General features: G+C 44.6%; 1 protein-coding gene across 11 annotated transcripts in view; it reads right to left on the reverse strand.

The window, feature by feature from the left end:
- pcbp4 (poly(rC) binding protein 4) overlaps window positions 1-26,524 on the reverse strand; it is a 167,458-nt gene that overhangs the window by 80,280 nt on the left and 60,654 nt on the right. For 6 of the 11 annotated variants that reach the window (XR_007030896.1, XM_047332851.1, XM_047332843.1 and 3 more), the window contains exon 1: window positions 21,534-22,766. The exons of 2 other annotated variants lie outside the window; for them this stretch is intronic. The gene's annotated coding sequence lies outside the window, so the exon portion shown is untranslated. Of the gene's footprint in view, window positions 1-21,533; window positions 22,767-25,456; window positions 25,558-26,524 lie in introns of those variants that run through there. 3 more of the 11 variants (XM_035630655.2, XM_047332845.1, XM_047332848.1) reach the window with 2 other exon arrangements.

A 26,524-nucleotide genomic window follows, 5' to 3' on the forward strand; every position in this document is an offset into this window, starting at 1 on the left:
GGAAGAACCTCGAGCACAGACGATTTGACCACTAGACTTCATGTCCTTTACTTCCTTCAGAAAACACGACTCATCAACGCAACACTCAAGGTTTTCATAAAATGCAGCGCGCGCGTGTGTGTGCGTGTGTGTGTGCAAAGCCCGTCCTCCAGTGCGCAGCCATCGCGCTGCGACTCTATGCTACAGAGTGAACGGCAGAAGTTCCCAAAAATAGCTCAGACCTAGTTAAATATTTCAGTAACTCAGATGGTGGAGGAGGAGGAGGAGGAGGAGGAGGAAGGAGGGTAATAAAACATCAAATCAAGCCTCAGACATCAACACAAATGCCGAATGATCAACCGTTGTATTTTTCTTTCCTTAAAGCGTGCACGTGTGATATGGCATGAAAGTGACGGTTTGTCAGGCGGGCGACTGATGAGGAGACGGTGACGCAACGACAAAAAAAACAAAAAACACGAGAGAGAGCGAGGAAGTCTGCCTCTTTAAATCATACGGGCGAAGCTGCCAAAGCCACAGAAGACATGTCATGGACACACACACACACACACACACACACACACACACACACACACACACACACACACACACACACACACACACACACACACACACACACACACACACACACACACACACACACACACACACACACACACACACACACACACACACACACACACACACACACACACACACACACACACACTCTTTACTGCCAACACACAAACACACACAGTCTTAATTGCACATGAGTACTAAGCTCGTTCAATCCCAAACCCCACTCGCCGCCTCATCGAGTCTAATGGAGCACGCTGCGTTCCTGACGGTTTTTGGGCTGGAAGTGGATTTTTACAGCTGGAACTCAGAGGAGCAGGAGGCTTCCAGCTGACGTCGCACAACATACACAACTTATGGGATTCATCCTTTACCCCTCATCCAGTTTTTTTCCGCTGAACGCAGCAGCGTTGGCACGGTGAAGCTAGAGAGACACTGCTGCGATTGGCTGCGAGTGTCTGCGGCGAGGAAAACCCCCGGAGTAACAAGTTTGGAGAAGAAGACCACGACCTGATCTGGTCCGCCTGCGGAAAATATTCAAATGGCACCGATGATGCGGCAAGATGAAATGCAGCTTTGCAGAAGCTTAGAAAAAAAGATATCACATGAACATAAAAAAAAAAGCATCTACAAAATGGACGTACATGTTTTAAATTGAGAACAATACGAGACTTGTAGTCAATGTGCATTCTCGCTGCCTGAGTCATGTGTGATTCACGCACAGATGTACGACTGTGTGTGTGTGTGTGTGTGTGTTCTTAAATGTACAAGGATGAGTTAAATCTAGGTCAGTATAATCAATTTCCCAACACGAGCGTTTGTGCTGATCTAATAATAGACATACAAGAGTTTATTGAGAATAACGGAATGGGGGGAGAAAAACAAAGGACGGAGAGAGGAAGTAGACGAGGAGGCAGACGTAGAAACAGACAAAATAAAAGACGTATTAGTGTGACTTCATCTCAAAAAACAGAAGCTGCAGGCTCCAGGCCGCCATGTCCGCCCAGTTTAATATGACACACACACACACACACACACACACACACACTCTGGTATCGATCCGTTCTAAGAAGTGCACCCTGTGGTCGGTCTGTCGGTCGGCTATTTATGACCGAGTCTAATTCTCTCCGTCCGTCCGTCCTTCCATCCATTTACTCTTCCACCCACATAATCCAACCTCTGCTGATGCCATTCATCCGTCTCCCTGGGAATCTTTCATCCTTCAATGGGAATATTCTTCTTTTTTTCTTCTTACTGAACGGACACATCATTAAATCCGTGTCTCATATAAATCTCTTTCACAACACACCGTGACAGCTGATGACACCAAATACCTCAAGCTTCGTATCGCCAATAACACCAAAGCAGTAGCCTGAATATACCTTTAACCAGGAGTCTAACATCACCAGTATATGATTATGAATATTATTATTATTATTATTATTATGAGACCAAAAACTGAGCTGAAAGGAGTTTAAGGTGCGAACATAAGTAAGGAAGTCATGAAGAAACTAGATATGGACGTAGACTTGAGGCCTGATCTATATGAATGTTTCATACCTGAATATTTCTGATATCGATATATTAGGTGGTATATATATTTTAGATGATCCTAATCAAACCCTTGTGACAAAGAAATGTAATTGAGGCTTGATGTTTTACAGTTTAACCATAAACTTTACTATGAATAACACAAATACAACCAAATATATAGAACTTGAATTAATAAACATAGATCTATTCTCAACAATAACATAAAGGCCGAAACTGACATGTCTGTAAAAGGCTCATATCGGCCAGTTTTTTATCAGTCAGCGGATAAATAGGTGTGACTCTAACATGATGCGTTTTTAAAAAAGTTTGTTGATTTGATTCGATAATAGAAACAATTTGAACCAGATCATCGAGCCAATGGGAAACTCCCAACCCTCAGCCTCTCGGGGGGAAGCAACGCTGGGCCGCGGTTTGGTCGAATGTCGTCAGCCTTCTCAGAAACGGCCTCGTTCATTCATTGCAATTACTCTAATGTCTCGAAATGTACGTGGTAATGATTTATTGATGTGAAAAATGCTGCACGATGCAAGGATGGCAGGCCATTCTTTTGAAGACAGTCCTCGTTAACACATGGTTTGTAGGCAGAGCTGCGTCCGTCCGTCCGTCCATTAGCCGTCCGTGTGATTAGTTCGCCCCCCCCCCATCAGCCTCCCTCCATCCATCCCCTTCCTCTATGAAGGCTGATGTTTATCCATCATTAGCGAACCTCTCTCTCTCTCTCTCTCTCTCTCTCCCTCCGTTCTCCAGTGCAGGATCCAGGAGGTGCATTAGCAGATTAAAAAAAAAAAAAAAAGGAGAAGGAGAAATTGAAGCACCTTCCTGGTCCGAGAGCCGACTCCCTCCAGCTACAGCTGCTTCCATCTTTCTTTTTTTCCCGCAGTACTTTTCATTTTAATCGCTTCCCCCTTTCTCTTAATTTCTCTCTCAAGTGTCTGTGGGAAAACGCATGTTCTCATTCCAACTCGTTTTCCAGGCGCTCACCGATTCTTTTATCGCCCCACTTTTGTCTGACTACCGCTTTACTTGTTCCTCTCTCCCCCCGTTTCCATCAACCTCACCGTCATTTTCACCGGAGCTCTTGCTTTTTCCGTTCCCCCGCTGTTCACGTTATCCGTCTTCATCCCTCCTTCACCGTCTCTCTCTCTCTCTCTCTCTCTCTCGTTCTTCCCCCCCCTCACTTCAGCTGACTGAGCCGCTCCTTTCCCTTCATCTTGCAGACTCACTCTTTTACTGTCTGTTGAGCCGCGTCTCTTTCGCCTCCTGTGGGTTTTTTTATTTCCACCTACTGACTGAAATATTTATTTAATTTTTTTCCCGCAGAGATCCGCTCTCACAAACTTGCCACATGTTTCAGGAATATAAACCAGCGTGAAGACTGAATATCATGAATACATTTTCACATTTTGGATCAATATTTCACTGGAGAAAACAACAACAACAACCTGATGTTGACCTATGTTACTGCAGTTAAACCCGCTCTCTCCATTTTGAAAACTCGACTGTATTTTGACATTTCCGTTGACATGACAACTCAGCAGGTCGTAGCGCCGCTGGAGCTGAAGTCGGCAAACGACGCTCGACTCAGCAGCTTTTCACAGGTCCGACTGAAAATGGATAAATCGCAGGGATTAAAGCAATTTTCAGTCATCGAGTCATAAATGTTTGTTGTGTTGGAGAGACACTGAGACAGATGGATTTAAAAAGATACTTAGGAAAAGAGCTCAGACCTCCACCGAGGCCCAACAGTCCTTAAATCCAATCAAGCTGCACCAAATCTCAAACGCTTATAGATTTCAGTCCACTGTATTTGCCATAGTTTTTTTCATTATTAATTTTCCCTGGGAAATCTATGAAAATGGCAAAAAAAAGCACCGTATCTCACAACGCCAAACAATGTTACGGGTTCTTTCTTGGACCATGTCCCAACCTTCCACGGAGTTGACTGGAAATCTGTTGAGCACCAACTAACGGACAGGGGCGAAGACATCGCCTCCTTGGTGGAGGTAAAAAAAGAAAGAAAAAGATAGAGCCGGACCGATATGGATTTTTTTGTGGGCCAATGCCGATATTGATATCAGGGAGTACAAGATTCCCAATACTGATTCTGAGTGAATACGCAAAACCATACTGCTGTGGCAAAATCTAATCTTGGCAGGAAATATATCAAATATATTTGACTGATCTGTTCATAAACTCTTCATTTTGTAAATATAAAACTTAATATGTTTGCAATGTTTTGTTTACAACAAAACTTTGAATATATGTCTAGATTGCGAACGCGTATACTTTTGGCCACTTAGTTTAAATAGAAACGGCATAAAAACAAACTCCGCTTTACAAAAAGTCGTAACAAAGTCGTGGACGCAGAGTGGTGGATCAATGTGAATGGTGTCGTTATTCGAAGGTAAAATAAAAAGTATATGAATTTTAGTTTGTGACCGAAAGAAGCTACAGATAGACGGACAGAGGGAGACAGAGACCAGAGAGAGACCAGGGACCAGGGACCAAAGAGAGAAGGGATAAAGAGACGTACAGAGAGAGAGAGAAAAGAGAGAGAGAGAGAGAGAGAGAGAGAGAGACCAGAGAGAGAGACAATAAAGAGACGTACAGAGAGAGAGAGAGAGAAAAGAGAGAGAGAGAGAGATAGAGAGAGAGACCAGAGAGAGAGACAATAAAGAGACGTACAGAGAGAGAGAAAAGAGAGAGAGACAGAGAGACCAGAGAGAGACCAGAGAGAGAGACAATAAAGAGACGTACAGAGAGAGAGAAAAGAGAGAGAGACAGAGAGACCAGAGAGAGAGACCAGGGACCAGGGACCAGAGGGAGAAGGAATAAAGAGACGTACAGAGAGAGAGAGAGAAAAGAGAGAGAGAGAGAGAGAGAGAGAGAGAGAGAGAGAGAGACCAGAGAGAGAGAGAGAGAGAGACCAGAGAGAGAGACCAGGGACCAGGGACCAGAGAGAGAAGGAATAAAGAGACGTACAGAGAGAGAGAGAGAAAAGAGAGAGAGAGAGAGAGAGAGAGAGAGAGAGAGATCAGAGAGAGAGACCAGGGACCAGGGACCAGAGAGAGAAGGAATAAAGAGACGTACAGAGAGAGAGAGAGAGAGAGAGAGAGAGACCAGAGAGAGAGACCAGGGACCAGGGACTAAAGAGAGAAGGAATAAAGAGACGTACAGAGAGAGAGAGAGAGAGAGAGAGAGAGAGAGACCAGAGAGAGAGACCAGGGACCAGGGACCAGAGAGAGAAGGAATAAAGAGACGTACAGAGAGAGAGAGAGAAAAGAGAGAGAGAGAGAGAGAGAGAGAGAGAGAGAGAGACCAAAGAGAGAGAGAATAAAGACAAGTACGGAGAGAGAGAGAAAAGAGAGAGAATAAAGAGACCAGAGACCAGGGACCAGAGAGAGAGAGAATAAAGACAAGTACGGAGAGAGAGAGAGAGAGAGAGAGAGAGAGAGAGAATAAAGAGAAGTACAGAGAGAAGAAGACAAAGCTCGGCCTTGTGACACTGGTGGAGGCGTCAGGACACAGTGGAGCTCTGTGTGTCTCTGACCTGCAGTGACGCATCAACACACACACACACACACACACACACACACACACACACACACACACACACACACACACACACACACACACACACACACACACACACACACACACACACACACACACACACACAGTATACAAAACAGCATCAAGTGTGTGTGTTTGCATGAATTCCAGTGATGAATCAGTGTGTATTAAATGTGTGTCTCTTCTCTCCTTCGTCACACACACAGACACAGGGACATTGTTTGTGACATGTGGGCGTGTATCATCATGCTGCAGCCATTTTATAACTCATCACTCTGTGTGTGTGTGTGTGTGTGTGTGTGTGTGTGTGTGTGTGGTTCAGTTGGACACCATACATCCGTCGCTCACAGACACACTGCTTAAGTGAACAGCTGACTTAGTGTGTTTGTGTGTTTGTGTGTGTGTGTGTCAAGTTCAGGTTAACTTCATTGTCGTTCATCCTCATACAGAGTTGACGGCTGAATGAAAACGTTCTTCATGAGCCAATAGGAGAAGTGGCCTTGATTTACAGAGTAAATAATAAATTCTGAAGAGCTTAAAAGCATGAGAAATTTAGACATCACCATAATGTTACTGTGAATATTTATGGGGAAAAAAATAATTACATAAATCTTTGTGTATATATAGATCAAAGTAATAGTTGAGAGTACTATACAGAAGTATTCATAACAGTATAATGGTATACAATAATAGTTTAGTAAAGTATAATAATATTAATAACAATGATAACAATAGTAACAGTATAATAGTAATAATGATATAAATTATTTGTATACATTGTCTAAATATAAATGAAAGGCCCAACAATATGTTGCCATTGTTACTACATAATTATATATATATAATCATTAACCTTTATTTCCCTGAAGTTAAACTATGTGACATCAACATATAGATCACTGTTTTGAGTCAGAATAAGGTTATTTTATTTATTTATTTTTTTAAATCACAACCAAGACATTTTATTATCCTGAAGTTTAACAACAAAGGATCAAATGAGTCTGTTTTTTTAATCATCTCATGTCATTTCAGACAGTTTCATGTTCGGACGCTGTATTTTCCATTTACAGTTAATCCAGTGAAATGACAATGTCCTTTGATGAGAACGTTCTGAGCAGGATTAATGTCGGGACTCAAACGGTCGGGGAAGAAGGTCAGCGGAACTCCCGCCTCGGACACTATAAGAGGCTGCTGTTAATTGTTATAATAATGTGGTTTATAGCTCCACGTTATATTTGATATTTTAATGTGTTTAGACGTGGTTACTGCAGTTTGTCAGGCAATAATTATTACAGTTTGTTAGTAATACTGGTAAGAAAGTGTTTTTATGGACAAACAGGAATAAACAAAAAGTTCAAAAATTCAAAATTAGGTCAAAGTTTTACACTTCATTAAACGGGAAGAGGAGATTCTAAATATGTTTAAGCTGCAGGTGAAACGACAGAGACTGAATCTGAATTCTAATATTCTGAAACGTACCAATGACTGACCCAACCACATTTAATAAAGAGACAACAGGAAATGCAAAGTGGATTAATTTCAGGAGGAAAGACACCTCAAGTTCTGTATCAACTCCTATTTGTTGCAATTACATCATCATCATTGAACTGGAACACACGCACACGCACACACACACACACACACACGCAGGCGCACACACACACACACACGCACGCAGCTCTGTTAGTAATCCAGCTGAATATTGCAGCACTCCAGAGGACCTTTAATTAAAATACTGAATCAATGGCCGTTTCTCATCTCAGCTCTGCAGAGGCTTGTGTCAGTGCACTACACTGACCTGTCTCCCACAAGTGGAACACACACACACACACACACACACACACACACACACACACACACACACACACACACACACACACACACACACACACACACACACACACACACACACACACACACACACACACACACACACACACACACACACACATTCGCGAGTGTCACTCCAAACTCCTGAGATTGGAACAAGCATGATAGATGGCCACCATAGAGGGTGTGTGTCAACCATAGGTCAGGCACACACACACACACACACACACACACACACACACACACACACACACACACACACACACACACACACACACACACACACACACACACACACACACACACACACACACACACACACACACACACACACACACACACACACACACACACACAAATGAATGCATGGGCACGTACACACACAAACGCACACAGCTCCATCTGATTGGAAACAAGCGTTCACAGACGCTTGGTAAATAAAAGCCGCGCTGCTTCACCGTGGTGATGAATTAGTGGCACGAACGTCGTTGACATAATCCCACATCCGTCAACATCAAGACATGTGAAAGAAGGAAGAATCTATTTGGATATCTGTTGCATGACATTTTGCAGCTGAAAAACTCAAAACCTGTGTGAAAATTCAGAGCCGTCAGAAAATAAAGCTGCCAATCAAAACATTTTTTAGTTCAGACTCAGTGGAACACGTTGAGAAAGTATACAGAAAGTATTTGGAACTTCCATGAACCCATTTCCAACCAGGGACTCAACATGTCAAACCATGTTTGATGATGATGTGACAAATCGTTAAAGAAGGATGTCGAATTTCCTGCCGAGCCCCGCCCCTTTTGTGAAGTTTATAGGTCAATATCTTGAACGATAAATAAGATACCAACAAGCTTTATGCAAATCCTGATGAGCGCGGTCCACTGGCCATCGGGAGGACATGTGTTTTTCATGAAAAAAATCAAAAATGGCTGGATTCATGTTTCCTTTGGTTATTGGGCCAAGATTCATGTCTCAAGCTCTTTTTCTGCCTTTTTGGGGGGATATATATCATACATATGAGTTGAAAGTAAGAGTAATGCGTCTATGGACCAATCAGCATTTGGTGACGTTTGAATCAGAATCTGAATATATTAATCAGAATCTCATATTCATAATAACAAGGAACTTTAAATGTCCTTGTTTCTTGTTCAGTCCCGAATATTTTCAGGAGCTTTAAACCTGAATCTGAGTAAAAGGTGATTTTTAAAATTGTTTTGAAAGTCAGATTCTTCTTCCCGAGCAGCCTTCTGGGATGTTTTCCCAGTTTAGAGCAACAAAGGTCTTAAATGTTGATATTTCTTGCTTCCGAGCCAAAATGTGTTGTGTTGTTTCCACGGTAACGGTGCTCCAGGTGCAACGAGACACACGATGCCATTTTCAGAGCCGTGTACATCACCGGCTGAGCATTGTTCCTGGCACAAGGTGCTGCAAGTGACACATGGAACGATTGGAATGGTTCTCGTCCATGGAGAAGCCTCTTTATTCTGATCAGATCGAGTCTCTTTGTGTTTAACAGCTGAATATCACAACGGTGGACCAGGCTGTTTTCTGCCCTCTCTTCCTTTTCCATTCCTTTTTTGTTGTATTGATTGGATGAGACAGGAGGCAGAAGCAGAGCTTCAGTTTAGCTGTCATGCAGCCAAGCACCGTCTCTGACAAAGTGCTTTTAGCCTCGTCTGAAATGAAAGAATGAGCGACGGTTTAGTCGTGTAGCATCTGCTGCAGCCGGGCCGAGGAACTTGCCCCTTTTTTCAAAACATGGACCCTCAGGTCTTTTCAAAGAGCATCGGACAGTCGGATGCCCCATTCAAAATCTCTGACATTTAAAGCTACAGTGTGTAATATTTAGAAGAACCTACTCACAGAAATTGAATATATTTTCCATAACTATGTGTACATATATGTATAATCACCTGCAACAAAGAAGCAATGTTGTTTCCTCAACTCTGAATGAGTTAAATATAGTGACATGAGGTGGACCCGACCTCCGTGTGAGTCTCCATGTTTGCAACAAAAAACGGTCCAGAATACGCTGCGCTCGCGTTGAATTTTCAGCGCTGCCGGAAACTGGAAATGGAATCAGCGGTGCGCCACCATAAAGTGTCCCCTGTTGGGTGCTCAGTTTAAATCTTAAAGAAGAAGAGTTCAGAGTTTATTAAACTATACATTTTTAAAATACACTTTTTTTTCTACAATAAACATTATAACCTCCACCAAGGAGATTATGTTTTCACCCCGTCCGTTAAATTAGTTTGTCTGCAGGATTACACAAAAACTACGGAAAACAGATTTCCACCAAACTCCAAATAGAAAATCAGTTTCAGGTGGATTTAAAGCAATTTTTTATCCAATATCCTTTTTGGAAAATGCAGCCTCGCGGTCCGCTAGCTGTCGGTTGTGTGTGTGCGCCGAAAAAAATAATACATCAATAATAAACAATCTTTCTCCAAAATCGCCTATCGCCCCTTTAATTCTCATTCCACAAGGGGACTGCTCAGCTTGGCGGAGGTATGAGCTCCACCGAGTGACATTCTAGTTTCCTCTGTCACATCTCGTCAGTCAAAACCGACCTGAACGACAAACCTCTGGCAAAAAAACAAAACTGTCAGGAAACGCTGGATTGATCTGTTTCTGTGCCGAAAGGCTCCACCGACAAACATATTTTTCCATTGTTGATATTTTCTGGGCCTCAATGACTTGCATTTTGACAACCACAGCAAAAACAGGCCCGTGCCCCTTCTGTCTTATCGCCGGGGCTGTTTGACCCAGATCCCGTGGCTGCGCGAGCCTCCGAGTGGCTGCCAGGTCCTACATTAGATATGAGAAAGCCGCGCTGCTGTTCAACTCGATTATGCGGACGGCGGGAGAGCGCGGCGGGCGCCACGGGCCGAGCGGCGGGGACTGGAGAACCTCGAGTAAGCTGGAGTTGCCATTAGACGTTCGCTTACTGCGACGACACAAGAAGAGCGCGCGATTTTCTATATGCTGAAATGTAAATCCACTCCCCGGCAAATCAAGCGGGATGGCTTCCGCTGCTCGTAGTAGGATTCCTGCCCAAGGATCTGTTCTCTTTATAGAACAATAACCAGCGCGTGGTCGTCCTGGAGCTCAGTCAGGAAACACACAGCGACCGTTAACACCGGGGGGGGCTTGTTTTAAACCTGAGCAACATGCCATCAAAAAGAGCAGCTTATGGCAAAAAGAAAAAGATAACATCGGCTTGTCCGTGTGTGAATATATATTTACGTGCAGCTCTTTAAGGAAACAAAAGGGGATTGCTCAGGGAAATAGGTAGAAAAATCGTATTGGATTTCTTTCTTTTCTTTTTTAACAAAGAGGCATCGCTGAGGGAGAACAAAACACAAACCGTCTGGGCAGAAATCCCTCTTCACCCCTGCTGTGACAACCACGCAATCCTTGAAATGGAAATTGCCCGCGCACACGCCTCAGCGTATCACAATACACCAACAAAGATCACTTAAGCGGCATTATGCTATTGCTGTATTAAGAAAACACTGGCTGGTTTTGTTTTGTAGGGCAGACAAGTGGGGGCCCGGGCTCAATTGGACACGCTTCACATACGCCCTGATCCTCTGCAGCAGGAGATGCCCCCTTCATGTCGCAGCCGAAGGAACAAGACTCCATTTCACAGAGCGCCCGCGAGAGCCCGCCGACAAAACTGTGGCCCGGGGAAAAAAATGCCAAAGTGGCTCGCGCGTTCCGGAGAGGAGACGCAGAGCGACGCCATGCCGAGAGATACCTCGGAGTGTTTCGCATCTAACGAGATAACGCTCGTTCTTTTCACCGGCCCCCCTTGTCGCCTCGCCCTCTCCTCTGGACCCGGCAACTCCTCCTCTTGTTGTCTTGTGTGGCAATTTCTCCTTTTGATATCAGGAAAACAACGACAAAATTGTCACGTTCAACCGTCTGCGACACGCGGACGATCTAACTTAAAGCTGCGGTGACACCGTCGTGGATGTGGATCGGCGCTTACCGCAGCCAATAGCGCCACAGTAAGAGTAAAACACGCGACTTCTACATTGTAGGTGTAGGTCCATGTGCTCCGGTCGCTAACTGTCAGAATTCATAGTCAAGGGGAGGATGAGTTAAAAACTCCAGAAACGCCCAATGATGCGATGGCATCGGGTTTTCATCGAGACAAAACAACAGTTAGCGCAGGGACACATCAGAATTCAACCTGGGAACATGAATTTTTCATTTCACGGGTTAAATGACTGCTGGACAAGCAAGCTAGCTTGGAAATACATACACAACAAGTCACAAGGGGGCTCAGCCTTTTTGCAACTCTATATTTATTAGAGGCGTCAACGTTTGACTTGAGAGACTTTTTGTGAGGCAGCGGTTTATACCGTAAAATAAAGTTTTCATATTGGCGAACATCAACACTGCTACCGAAGGGATTTCACCAGGCGACCGACAAATGGGCAGCCAGCCGATTATATGTCTGCAGGCAATTGGATAAAAATTCATTGTAAAAGATCAGATTGTACAAATTAAAAAAATCAGATTGTAAAAATCAGATTGTAAAAATGTTCAAATCTGATTGTAAAAATCTGATTATAGAAATGTAAAGATCAGATTGTAAAAATTTTAAAATCATATGAAATGAGCCCAAGAGGAGGACGGCTTCTTGTTTCACCCTCCTCCCTTAGCGAGACGACATCTCGAGCCCCTCACGTTATCGACTCCCTGCTCCTCCGAGACTCCGCTGCACCGTTCACCACGGTGAGTTATTAACCTCCAACCTTCACTATCTGATGGCGACCACCGCCATTACTCTCGAGCTCATTCCTGTCTATCCCCTCTCTCCCCGTCACCCCCCCACACACTCACACACACCCCCCCCCACACACTCACACACACACAGACACCCCCCCCACACACACACACCAAAGGAAGAGATCACTTCTCTCCCTCTCCTCTTTCCTTTCCTTCCTCCTCCGTCCTCCCCTCCGTCTCCCTCCTCGCAGTCTCTTCTCTGGAGACTTTGGGTCCATTAGGATAAGAGGCTCTCTACCACTCTCATGAACTTCCTCCGGGGGTCTCTGCAGATTCCAGCTTCCCCTCCGCCCGCACACAGGGCTGCTTTCAGAGCCGTGTGATCTCAGAGTGTATTTTTATGATGCCGGTTATTGTGAGCGGCAGAATGACAGGAGAGTCTCCACCTCCATTAGTGACTATATATCCAGTTAATACCGATCAGCAGTTTTTCTTCATCGTGACTGAGGCGGGTGGTTCATCACAACACGACGGAACTCTTGAGGCGCTGGACCTCGGGCAAGGAAACATATCGACCAAAGCCTTTCAGGGAACGTGACGCTTACAAAGCTTTTGTTACAACTTTTTCTTCTTTAGCCAGATTAAGGAAACAGAAAGCGGAGAAGAAGGAGATGATGTTTCTCAGCTCTATCGGGCTGGTTTCAGATGAGTTTCCACAGGGCAACATGACACACAACAGCCGATAATGAGATGTTTAGGAACAAGTCTTGCAGAGCGCGTTGATCAGCCTGGAGCTTGTTCCAGGCTTTTATGTTTTTTAATGTAAAATAAATAAATAAATAACCTTAAAGCCCCAGTCTGTAATTTCTGTAATTTTCTGGCGGTAAAGTTGCAAACCGCAACCAACTGGGCGACCGACAGGGGACACTTTATGGTGGCGCACCGCTGATTCCATTTCCGGTTTCAGGCAAGGCTGAAAATTCAACGCACCTCAAACGGAGGTCGGGTCCACCTCATGGAACTATATTCAACTCTTTCAAAGTTGATGAAAAAACATGGGTTCTTTGTTGCAGGTGATTATACATATATGAACACATAGTTATGGACAATATATTAATTTTTTGTGAATAAGTTCTTCTAAATATTACACACTGAGTTTCAATTTTCTTAATATGATGAATATCTTGAGTATTGATGCCAGTCAGAATCTGATGGTGAGCTGCAAAGTGCAAAGTCGCACAAAGTGTGACCTTGGTGATTTTTTTGTTATTTAAATAAAAACTGAGGAACGTCCATGACCAGGCTCATTGTTGTCAATGAGAACAAAAAAGAACAAACGGAAGAAGAACAGTTTCCTCTGCAGAGAAGCGTTTTCTCTTACTGCCTAGAAAATATGTCTGTGTGACGCAAAGCACCTGGATTTTAAAGGGCGTGGGAGAAGAAACGCATACACATGAATTATTCAGAGACTATGTGCGCCACATGTCTGGCGCCGTTAAACTAACGGAGGTGGATTTGGATGTGACCTAAATGCACTTTGCTCCACGAGCTGATATCAGTGAAGTAGAGGCCCAGATGTGCGTCTGTGTGTGTGGAGCGATGAGGAGACTGGAACCTTCCTCACTTTTCCATCGTTTGAGCTTCAACAAGAGCATTGTTGTAATCAATATCAGAGGCCCTGTGTCGTATTATTAATCCGAAATTAGTCACACCCAGAGTCTGAAACGGGAAATGAAGGCACTGACGCGTAGGTGACGTAACAACACCTACAACGTCTGAGTTTCCAACTTTTCAATCAGCTAAAACAGCAAGAAATCGTGGGCGCGGGTGGTAAAGCACAAGATGCAGAAACCATCAACTTTTCCCGTCAGTCGCCTTTAAATCATCAGTCCACCACAAACTCCGTCCGCCCAAGATCCTTTAATTAACAAAATTGCCTGACAACAAGCCAACTGGCCTGCGAATCGCAGCTCCAGAAAGCGAGGCTGCACACGACCTTCCGACTTGATGCGGATTAATCCGGCGCCAACTCCCGGAGATGCGACTCGAGGAGCTCGCCCGACGAGGAGCGCAGACGTCAAACCAGCGGCCCGATGCTGGAGCGAAATGAAAGTGGCAGTCGTCAAGGCGAAGACGAGGGGAGGGGCGGTGGAATCGGAGCGGGTGGAGAAAGAGAGGGAACGTACGGGATTGTGAAAACAGAGCGACGTTCAACAAGGGACTGTTGCGAGACAGAAAAGAGGGAGCGAGCGAGAGAGACCCTCTCACTAATTAATAGGTGTCTGAATTTCAATTATTGCTGACCTCAATTTCTGCGAGGAGGCGAGGACACAAGTGGGAGTACATGAGGATGATGAAAAGAAAAAAGAGACGAGCTCACACAAGAGGACGGTTGATGGAAAACACTTTGTTTACCTCGTCTCTCGGGCTGAGGTGAACAAAGCTCCCCTTTCTTCCACGCCGGGCTGGATACGAGCGTCGGCTCTGGACGCACCAGTGTTACAGTACCACAGTACGTTTCAGTGTGAGGTCGTGTTCGACCCAAAGGGCTCGTGTGTAGCGTCATGTTGTGTAGTTGCGATGCACACGACCGCACCGTAACGCCGCCATGCTGAGTTGCGTCACGTCGGCTTAAACTGTGCATGTGCCGTCCAGTCGGCCGTTTGTTCGTCTCTGCGGTGCACCGGCAGTGGACACTGCACCATGTTGCTGTTGCTGGTGAGGGGCTCATATCTTACGTGTCCCAGAGTTCATCTGGACCCTGAGTTTGTTTCTTAGTCGGCAAGATTACGCAAAAAACTTCCATGAAATATGGCAGAGGGGTGGAGCAAGGATCTAGAAAGAACCATAGACACTTTAAAATGGACCTAGTCAACGGGTCCGAAAAATGAAGCGACTGTGTTCTCTAGAATGACCAGCAGGGGGCGACTCCCCGGGTCAGTTTCAATAGAAGTCTTTGAGAAAATGACTTCTTACTTCTCACCTGATTTATAACGTCAGTAAATACTTTCCTGAGGAGTTTCATGACTATCGGCGCTGTGGACGAGCTCCTCATACTCCCGATCTTACGTCCGGTTACAAAAAAATCAACATGGCGCTGGTCAAAATGCGAAACTCAAGGCATCATTTTGTTCCCTTCACCTTCTTGAAGAGGGCGAGATGGTCTGTTAGCCTTGGCGGAGGTCTGCGCTCCCTGAGTGCCATTGTTGTTTGTCTGTTTGTCAGCAGAATTATGCAAAAAACCTCTGAACAGATTTCCATGAAACATGGTGGAAGGATTGATCATGGGCCACGAAAGGATCCATTAAGTTTTGAACCGGAACGGGAATGTTTCTTTAAAGTTTGTTGGGACGGGGACATTTTCACTGATTTCCCAGGGAATAACTCGTGGAGCTTGATGAAAAATAACACCTTTCATATTTAGTGAAACGCACGAGCCTCTACTGCCTGTGATCTCACTTATTATTCCATATGGTTATGGAAAGAAAGAAATCTGAAGCAACAAGAGAAGCTTTTCTGAAGAGTTTCAAGAAACAGACGAACACAGTGACATTTAGAATAACAGGACTGGAAATACTCGGAGAGCGAAGGGGCCGCGTGAGGCCGCGTTGATAAAAGAATTCAGTGAGCAGTGTTTGTTTTAAATCCACACCACACCTCTGAAATTATTCTCCAGATTAAAATGATGAAGCGTTTTCCTCCAGGACCCCCGCGGAGCCACAAGCCTCATTAAAACAAACACCAGCTCAACATCTGAGTTCGTCTCGGGTGTTTGGGTCTCCGCGAGTTTCTGGAAAACACAGGACACAGTTCACAAACGAAAAGTTCTGAAAACTCTACTTTAAAAGTGAACAAGTAGATTAAATTCTCTGCACTACCTTTATGTCTAGTTGTGTAAACTAGATAGTGAAAGAAGTTCTATGACGTTCATTCTCTGTACGCAACAGTTTCTTTAAAGGGTAAAACAACAATGATGGCAATCATCACTTCCATACGAGGTTTGTAGCAAACAGCTGTTAAACTACATTATATAAATTAGTTTTTTTAAATGCACAAGTACCGGAGAGGTGCTCGGTATCGAGAAGGGAAAAATGGTATTGGAAAATCTCTAAGAACAACGCCCGGCAAGGTGCGCAAACAGTCAAGTTGATGATATGAAAAAACACAAATCACAGCCGACAAAACGATGAGGTTTGATTTGTGTCCTCATCTCTTTCTCTCTGCTCCTCGTCAAGGCTTCGAATATTCACAGATAATTTGGTGCCGCTCCGACAGACAGCAGAGAAAAGACATGAAGCTCCGTAGAGCTGCGAGGAACTGCAGAGTCGGGTGATTGTGTTTTTTTCCCCTCATCACTGAAAGTGATTATTTTCACTTACAAGTCGACGGGTCCTTTGTTAAAATACAAGTATCGATCAGGGCCTATTTAAAGTTCTTGGTACAGAACAAGCTGCTCATCAGAGCCACACAACAGTTTGCCGGCTTTCCACATAGTTGCCCTCACTCGTCTTCCCATGTTGCCCCCCCCCCCCCCCCCCGAGGACTTTGTGGATTTAATCTGCAACAATCAATAAAAAGGAATCGCAGCTTTCATGTGAAATCCCCCCCGGGGCCAGCAGGTGTCCGTGACATGTTTTTAACACGCTACACACGGAAGCAGAACCGAGTTCACTCGGGTTTCGTTCGCATGTAGTGAACAACAAAAAAAAACGGCCTGGCTAATTTGTTTAGCATCCAAGAAGTCACATTGTTCGCCTCGGGCCGCCGCGCATGCAAGGCTGTGATCAATATCTGAGTCTTTGATGATCACACTAAACGTACACACACACACACACACACACACACACACACACACACACACACACACACACACACACACACACACACACACACACACACACACACACACACACACACACACACACACACACACACACTCGAGTTTAAAAGGGGAGCCTGCTATCTATAGTTTGTTACACAAACACACACACACACACACACACACACTAAGGCAAACACGTATTTATAAAATATCATCTATCTATGATTATACACACACACACACAAGATCCGGCATGCTGCATTTCCCAGCTGCGGGGCTCAGGGCTCTCACCAACATCTTTGAACTTCAGTGTTGACGAAAACAGCATAAATTAGCATTAATCCCAAAAATGTGCACGCGTGTGAGCGCGGCGCAGTCGTGTGTCGGCCTCCGTGCGAGACTTTATCCACACCGCGTCGTCACCGTGAGGGATACGGAGCTGTGTGCGTCTGCGGATATTTCAGCTTGTGTGTGTGTGTGTGCGTGTGTGTGTGTGTGTGTGTGTGTGTTTGTGTTGTGTGCGGGTGTTTATGTGTGTGTGTTTAGGTGTGTGTGTGCATTTGTTGGCACGCGTGGCGGTCACGTGCGTTTCTAACAAGCCGTGCCTACAACCCCTCGACTCCTTATCTCAACAACCACTGGTACATTCCTTGATGCCACAATAACAGGCCATAGGCCCCCGGACTCCCCACTCCCTGTTCGCTCGCTGAGCCGCCGTTTGTCTGCCCTAAAAATAGGACATTACTTTGAAATGTAAGTATGCTTCCTAAAATCCCCACCCCTCACACAAACACACACACACACACACACACACACACACCCTCCGACGTGCACAATCAGCCCACCAACCCAACAACAGAGCCCAGATTAAACTCTCCTTTTTAAAGCGCGTGGCGGCGAGGGCGGCGGGGGCAACATCACTGGGCTGTTTGATGTGGCTCGTTGATATGCAGCCTGTGATGTGGAGTTGAGTGGATGAGTGACTGAGGTGCATTCAGAGGCAATCGGTGTTTTTACTTAAATGCTTATATACACACACACACACACACACACAAGAGAGATTTTAAACATTGATATACCAGCAATATCTCTCTACTCTTTGTCTTGGCAGCTGGTCAGGTGTTGGCGGTGGGGGGGTTCGTTTTAGAGCAGCGGGTGTCTCCCTGTGAAACCGTCGGCCCTCCCCAGGTTCATAAAACAAGATGGCAGAGTCCACTACGACGCGTTCAGGTGAAAACAGACCTTTTTAGAATTTGGTCAAAAAACGTTGCCCCTTTCTCATTGGACAAAAAAACCCAACAACCTACGAACATCTGGCGTTATTCAATCAGCGTTATTCCCATGACCGTGCAGAAGTCACGGGTATTCATCAGCAGAGATGGAAAGACATGACGAAAAGCTAAAGCTAATCTTTACCGCCCCCCCGCTGCGGTGAGAACACAGCCGCCACCTGCTGTTGAAACAGACACACTGCAGCCACACCGAACCTTCAGACTGTCGACGGGCTACAGTACGCACAGCCATGCTAACAATGCCAGCAGTCCTAACTAGCTACGAGCCGCTGAGAGCGTTCTGCGTTGGGTGATCCTGTTAAAAACACACAGTTGTAGGCCGAATTGTCTTAAAGGGGCAGTACGCGTTTCTAAGGCAATACACGTTTTGTAAAAATCTGCAAATATGTGCTCACGGCCCCGTCGACTGTCGGTTCTGTGTGCGCGCACCCAAAAAAGGCAGGGTTTTTAGGCTCAGCCCTGGCTCTGTATAGACGTGCTATCGGACGGCGCTACGACCCAGGGTTTTTTTTGGCCTAGTGGTTAGCGCGGCGGTCTCCCATACCCGAGGCTGCGGGTCCGCGGCACAACCAGTGCAGTAATATCATCAACAACAGCAAAGAGAGAGACGAGCTTGCTCCAGAATCCCTTACTGCCCCTTTAAGCGGAGGCTCAGACGCCGACTGGACCAACCAGTGTTTGGGTTTTTTCGGCTACAGAACTCGAAGTGTATTTCCAACATCACCAACAGAGAATTCCCGCACAAACCACGCGAAGATGACGGATGTCGTCACCAGACACCGGCCTCATACACTGTGCACTTTGTAAATCTCAAGACCACTGGAACTACGAGGTCCCAGCGATGCTGTAACGTCAGAAACGTGACGACCGCTCCGCCTCCTCTGCCACGACAACTTTACCCTTTTACTTTGGGTCAGTGAAGAAATAACATCTGTCTCAGTTCCACGTCATGGATTTTGTATGAAAAGGATTCATTTGAAAAAAACTGCAGTCGACAATTCACGGGACCTTGTAAAATCCTCCAGCTCTGCTTCAGACACTAATCTAGTTATGAATATTTCAAGTTTGGGCCTCGGAGCTAGATTTAGTAGTTTTTGTGAAGCTTTGTTCGTGAATTCTGAGCCTCAGCAGTCGCTCGTTTCGAGTTGGGTGGAAACTTGTAGCCAAAGAAACTACAAAATAATCCCAACATGTATTTAAGTAAATATATTTCCCCAAGAAGGATTATTTTAATTTCCTCAAAACTTTGTTTCAGTGATTTTACTTTTGATATTTGTAATTTTTTGTCTCAACCTTCTTTTGACACCTTGTTGAGAAAAAAATCTGAATTCTGGATGTGACAGAACTGTATTAATACAAAACTGAATCAAAATTTGGATTCGAGAAAGTTTAAACTAGTGCATATAAATAATATCACCCACCGTTGTTTGAGTAAAACGTTATTTATTTAATTGACATGGAAACAAAATTATCCTGAGGGTTCATTGGATGTTCAGTCAAATTTCAACTCACTTTTTTTATCGACTCCTATCGAAGAAATAAGTGTCGATGACAGACAATATTTAATTGTATTGACTAATCATGATCTGATTTCTGTCATACTATTGCTATAGTACAGGCACTTGTACATGATATTACTGCAGTACAGACAGAATTGTGGAAATTTTTCTGTTCCCTTTTAGCTTTTATCTTCATCGATAATTTAATACTGTAATGCATCTGTATTATTCATAAATGCTATAAAACTCTGAAAGAGTCACATCTACCTGCAGAGATGCACGACCTCTTCACATGACAACTCGTGTCATGTACCTGCTCAAAGTATTGCCATGCGCACCATGTTCACAGTTCATTATTTTAAATATTTGATCAGTTTCCGACCCCTTCGGACAGACAGTCTGTGAACATTTCCTCTCTGTGTGTTGGTCAATAGAGCTTCATCCTATTCGGACCTGAAACTCTGTCCACCAACAGAAAAATAACCAACGTCTTTTGTCTTTTGTGACAATAAACTGAATATGCTTGTAGATCAGACTCTGGTTCGGTGAAAACATGAGATCTGGAGAGATTTTGGAAAATGTGATGAACTGACGGTGGAAGAACCTTTTTATTCACAGCCTGTGTGTGTGTGTCACCTCTGCAGGCCCGACACAGTCCGACACTCACGATAAAGACTCACTGAGAAGCGGAAAAAGGGTGAAACTCTTCGCGGTGTGTGTCTCCTCTCCAGTGTTTCTGCAGCTGCTGCGGGGACAGAAATTTGCATCGTCTCCGACTGGAACACATCACAGGATTCACCCTGCCTTCCTTCTTTTGCATATAGGATTACTTTCAACGGAGTACTAAAGCCCTGTCTAGTGAGAGAGAGCATGGGGAGGGGATGAGACCCCCCCCCCCCCCCCACACACACACACACACACACCCCCACACACTAACATAACCGGCAGAAGGTACACACAACAACAGTGTGAGTAGACGAGGCTCGGAGAAGAAGGAGCCATATGCCACCCAAATTTTAAAGAGATGGGGAGGGGGCAGTCAGGGGAGTGAGTGTCTGTGTGTGTGTGTGTGTGTGTGTGTGTTGGGGGGGGGGGGTCCAGGGAGCCTCCGGGGATCCCACCATGAGAGGGTTCGACTTACTCCAGGAGGAGTGGTGCGTTATTTAATTTTTTAATTAACAAAAAACTCAAGTGTCATGGTTTGAATCCAACCACACACACACACACACACACACACACACACACACTCTTCCAGCATCCCCCAAGGTGTGTGTGTGTGTGTGTGTGTGTGTGTGTGTGTGTGTGACGAAATTGTAGGACCACGCTCCTGAACCACTGATGTGCTGGACACGGTGACAGCGCAGACGCGCATTGTTCGCGCACGTCGCGTCTTTTTAATGACACCGTCAAGTTTGAACTCCAACACTCGGCCACACCGAGAACAACACAACACTGTACTACACAGCTCTCTCTCTCTCACACACACACACACACACACACACACACTCTGCCCAGCACCGCCAACACCAACACTGCCACCAATTAATGATCCAACTCCCTCCGCAGACGCGCACATGGCTCAGCGCAGATTTCTTTTTCTTTCTTTCTTTTTTTGAAAGCCACCGGACTCGGTGTGAACACGAACAGTGGAGATTCTCTTACCGTGAAGAAGAAGGAGAGGAAGAAGAGGAAGAGGAACAACCGACGCAGAGCGGAGCAGGGAATTATTATAGATCCTTAGTGGTTGCCCGCATTGTCGGACAGAGAGGAGGAAGAGGAGCGGGAGCAGGCTGCTGCTGTGAGGGAATAATCCGACTGTCAGTGACAATAAACCGGAGAGAGGGAGGAGGGAGGAGGGGGAGGAGGAGAGGAGAGGGAGGGGGTGTGCTACCCCATCCAATTAGAGACAGAGGCATTGATTGTTACAGGAAAAGAGGCAGTTAGTGTTTCGAGCAGCTTCAGTCCGTCGGGACGGGACGTGGTTGGACTGAGGGGCGTTTTCTTTCATTTTCTAAAATTCCTTTTTTTTTTTTTTTTTTTCCTATTTAAAGGATGGAGGAGAAGTTCAGACATTAACACCGATCAGCCGATTAAAGCCTGTGGCCTGTTCTTATTTATGGGAACAGATCATTTTCTGTACGAAAAGCACAGGTGAGGTGAGAGGAGCCTGTTTCCATCTTCACCTCCGGCCGCTGCTGCCACCTACCGGCAGTCGGAGGGAACTGGAGGGAGGGAGGCGTTGTACACAAAGACTGTAAATAAACAGGGACGTAGCGCCCGTGACGTCACCCATTGGTTTCTGCGGGCCGGGTTTGAAGCCCAAAGTGGGCCATGTTGGCGGGGCACGACTCCTCCCTCACCCGGCTCATCCCAATATGGACAAAGAGGTGGAGAGTGGGTGAGCCCAATGCAGACCGGTCGCTGAAACACACCCACCTACCGCGAAGCTGCCCTGTTAGCTGAGGCTAAGGAGCTAGGCTAAGGAGCTAGGCTCAGAAGCTAAGCTAAATGCTACCGTGGCCCTGATGCTGCACACGGTCTGGGAGTGGTAACAGTCGGTCGTCCCAGCCAACGTTACAAGTGGTGGAAAAGACATGAAAATACGCTTTATGTTACTAAAATTATACTACACTATCTTAAAAATGCCTCCAATTTTTTATAATGTATAATGGTTGTAGTTTTCACCACTATATTTTAATTCTTATAAGTTAATGCAAATATAATTTACGAGCAGTTATATGTGGGTAGTATTAGTAGATTTTTTAGTTTAGTTTTTTCGGGCGAGCGAGCCCCGGCTGTCAATCAAATAGACCACGCCCCTAACGATGCAGAATTTCAAACAGTAATATAATATAACCACCCCCAGAGTTGTCATGAAGGGGGGATTAGCCATTGGGACCAAAACCGTTTTTTGAACCAGGCTGTAAACATGTTTAATTCTGCTGTAAAGTTGGGCATTTTAACATGGGGCTCTATGGGGATTTGCTCCTTTCTGCAGCAGCCTCAAGCGGGCATCTAGTGAACTGCAGTTTATAGCACTTCCGCATAGGCTTCATTTCTCAGGCTCAGAGTTGGCCCCTTGGTTTTACACCATCATACATTCATAGAGTTATAATAATAATAATAACAATAATAATAATCATGTTTCTGACTGAAAGAGACTTGTATTTCCTGCTTGATGTGACGTACAGTCGGTGCATTAGATCAGAATGTGACATGGCGACTGTACATCGATCAGAACCACACAGGCAATGGCTCCAATCGATAAAAATTGCCCTGGTGTGTCAAGGTTTAACCATCAGAGTGTGTGAAGAGAGAACAGACATTCCTGCTATGCCCCTGTCAACATAATGTGGCTGGTGTGTGTGTGTGTGTGTGTGTGTGTGTGTGTGTGTGTGTGTGTGTGTGTGTGTGTGTGTGTGTGTGTGCGTGTGTGTGCGTGCTGCTGCTGCTGCTTTTGTTAAGATAGTTATATTAGGAGTAGCCCATGAGTGTGTTTGGGTGAGTGTGAAGAGGAGCAGTGACATGTTGAAGAGGCCCCAAAGAGGTAGACAAGAGACAGATAAACAGGTGTATGACACACACCACACACACCACACACACACACACACACACACACACGTGTTCTTAATATAACTATGTAGACAATAGGTGCAAGGAGGTGAAGATATAGATAGATGTAGATAAAGTCTGACAGGACAGTTATGTTAGGAGAGACTGCCCTCTACAGCCCAAAGCTGGTATAACTGTATGAAATCATGTTTCCATGTGTCAATATGTCAAAACGCTTATCTGAGATTGTTGCTGAAGAAAAATAAGTTGATGAGTTTGATAAACGAATGTGATAAATTAAATCAATTATTATAGTAATTATGAAGTAAAAGTGTACAAAAATAGTAAAAATATTTTAATAAAAAATTATACCACAAAAATTCCAGTCAACTTTTGTTGTTGTGTTTGTCTCTGTAGAGAAATAGAATATCTGATTCATTTAATAATTTATACGAATATGAATGAATATTCTCATGACTTTATTCTATGTTAATTAATTAAAACAAAGTTTGTCTGGGAGCAGTTGGAATATTTGTGATCTTCTGACTCTTACAGACACTTTTTTTGCTTATCTATCACGAATCAAAACATCTGAAGAGGCAGATTTGGACGCAGAACCAGTGAAATGTCAAAATAAAAATAAATAGATCAAATGTTTGATGCGTATAGAGATTATATGTGAGTCCCCTGAGCCGCCAGCAGATGGCGCTCTCCGACCACAAAAGGACAAATGCCAAATCAGACTGCTGTTGTTTTCCTCAGGGATGGAGAGACATAGGAGAACTGATGTGAGATGGAGGCTGAATGACACTAATCTACACACAGGTGTTAAAGGAGATGATGACACTGAGTGTGACCTCACCGCCTCTTTGACCCCGGCTGCAATGGCTGCAACACAAACGTGAGGAGAGAGAAAGTGTTGATGTAAAGTGGATCCACATTTATTTATGAACAGAGAAGACAAAAGGACGTAGAACCTCAGAGAGGGAAAGTGCAGGAGGAAGATCGTCAACCCATCACTCTGGGTGCACTTGTTTAGCTACTCCTGACGGGGTGGGGAACATATCAGAGGGGTGGATCCACTTAGCACTTAACATGACATCGTACACTTAACATGACGACTGAGAGAGAGGCACACAGCTGTTACTGTGATTTACACAGATCATATCACATAAGAGCTTCACCGCAGAGTTTTATCCAATTGTTGTTTGTCGCAGCTTCATCGACTCAAAGTCACTTTGAGAGGTCCATCCATCCTCCATTAGATAAAACCGCTAATGGAGGATGGTTGTGAGCGGGGCTGGGGCAAATCCCAGGTGATGTTGGGAAGGCTTCCAGTCTGTCAAAGGGCCGACATATTATTCTTACAATACCTGAGTTGTGTGAAGTCCAGTATTACCTTCTTCTTTTAGCTCTGGTTTTGGTCTCCACCACTTCTTTGCTGCTGAGCATGTTGTGGACAATGGCTTTTTACAGATGTTTCTCAGAAAACAGCCGCCTGCTGCGGATGAATTTGACGCCACGAGATCGGCGAGATTGAACCAGAAGAATAAAGTTGTGGCAAAGGCTCCGTAAAGTCCAGGAGAGCCGTTGATTCAGCCGATAGTTCTCTGAAGGTCCATCACCAACTCAATTTACTCTTTTCACAGTCGTGTGATGCAAGGTGGTTTTTGGGTGTTTGGGCACTGTTAAAAGGCAACAGTCTGACCTCCAGCTCACCATGACGTCTGTGAGGTACAAATGCACTTCTCTCACAAGGGAACATATTTCCTGTCACGTAATCTCAGTTGTCATCGAGGTTTACAGGACAAGAATTTAAAATGTGTCCTCTGAGCAGCAGGCTGAGCTCGCGGCTAGCTGATTAGCATGCTAAATTCAGTGGAAGCAAAGAAGTGACAGAAATAGAGGAAAACAAGAGTAAACATCGGTGTTACTGCTGGAAACAGAACGTGAGGAGTACCAGTTTCTTCTACACTGGTGAGTAAACAGCTGTTGATGCTAACGTTGGCTACATAGCGACATAAACATAGCACCTTTAAATTTTGTTGCTCTCATGTTTTGTGGCTCCAGCAGAATGTCCAGTCTCCCGGTTACCAGACTGGGTTCAATCTCCCTCAACCTGAAGACAGGGGCACTGGGAACAGAAATGAAAAGAGTGGTTGAATAAGAAGGAAGAAAAAACGAAATCTAAATGATAATAAAAATGTAAATGTCTTCAACCCAAATATGATGAAAAAGACACAACCTCAGACTTGAGAGTGTGACTCATTTGATTTACTGATGTTTTTATGTTATGTCTTTTCTCTTTTATTTTTACTGCTTTGTGTAATTTCTATGTTTTTACTTTTATCATTTTGTTTTAGTTTCTGTTGATTTATCGGTCTGTTTTTTTTCCACCCTCAGGGCCACAGTTTTTTTTTTTCTTCTTTTTTTGTCTTGTGCTGCCAAATCAGGGGATTCATTGCATTGTTTGCCACCTGTGCTTGAACATAAACTTCCCAAAGTCGTGATGCCGGGTGAAAAGGGAGCAAAGTGAATTTATGTCTCAGTCAGTAGGTTTTTATTTATTGTATTGTAAGAAGGGAACTCGTGAGGTTAAAACTCTTGGGAAGAGCTCATAATGACAATAATAAGAGTTTTAATGACCCGTTCATGCTGCTGATGGAGAATGATGCAACACGAGAGCCATCAAACTGCATTACCGAATCTTTCGGGGTTGAGGCTTTGTTCCCCATCCAAAACAAAAGGGAGCACCGTTATTTTGACAAAAAAGCATAGTCACAAAGGTCAGTGTTGAAATACAAAAAGAAAAGAAAAAACAAAGGCGGCACAACCAACAATTCATTTGTCTGTGCAGGTGGAAAACAACAAAAAATATAAGGGCCTTGTAAAGACGCATATCACCTTCAAACAACAGGCGGAAAAACAAATTACAAAAATGTCAAGATGTCAAAAAAAGATTGTGTGAAGAATGAATACAGGATCTGAATTGCAACCGAGTGAAAAACAATAGAAGGAAACAAGTTTTCCTTGAGCTGTCTGAGAGGTGACAGTCAACACAATGACATGGGGGAGCTAATTCAAAGTGGAGCGTCGTGTGC

Source organism: Scophthalmus maximus, chromosome 6, assembly GCF_022379125.1.
Source record: "Scophthalmus maximus strain ysfricsl-2021 chromosome 6, ASM2237912v1, whole genome shotgun sequence".
Classification (NCBI taxonomy): Eukaryota; Metazoa; Chordata; class Actinopteri; order Pleuronectiformes; family Scophthalmidae; genus Scophthalmus; species Scophthalmus maximus.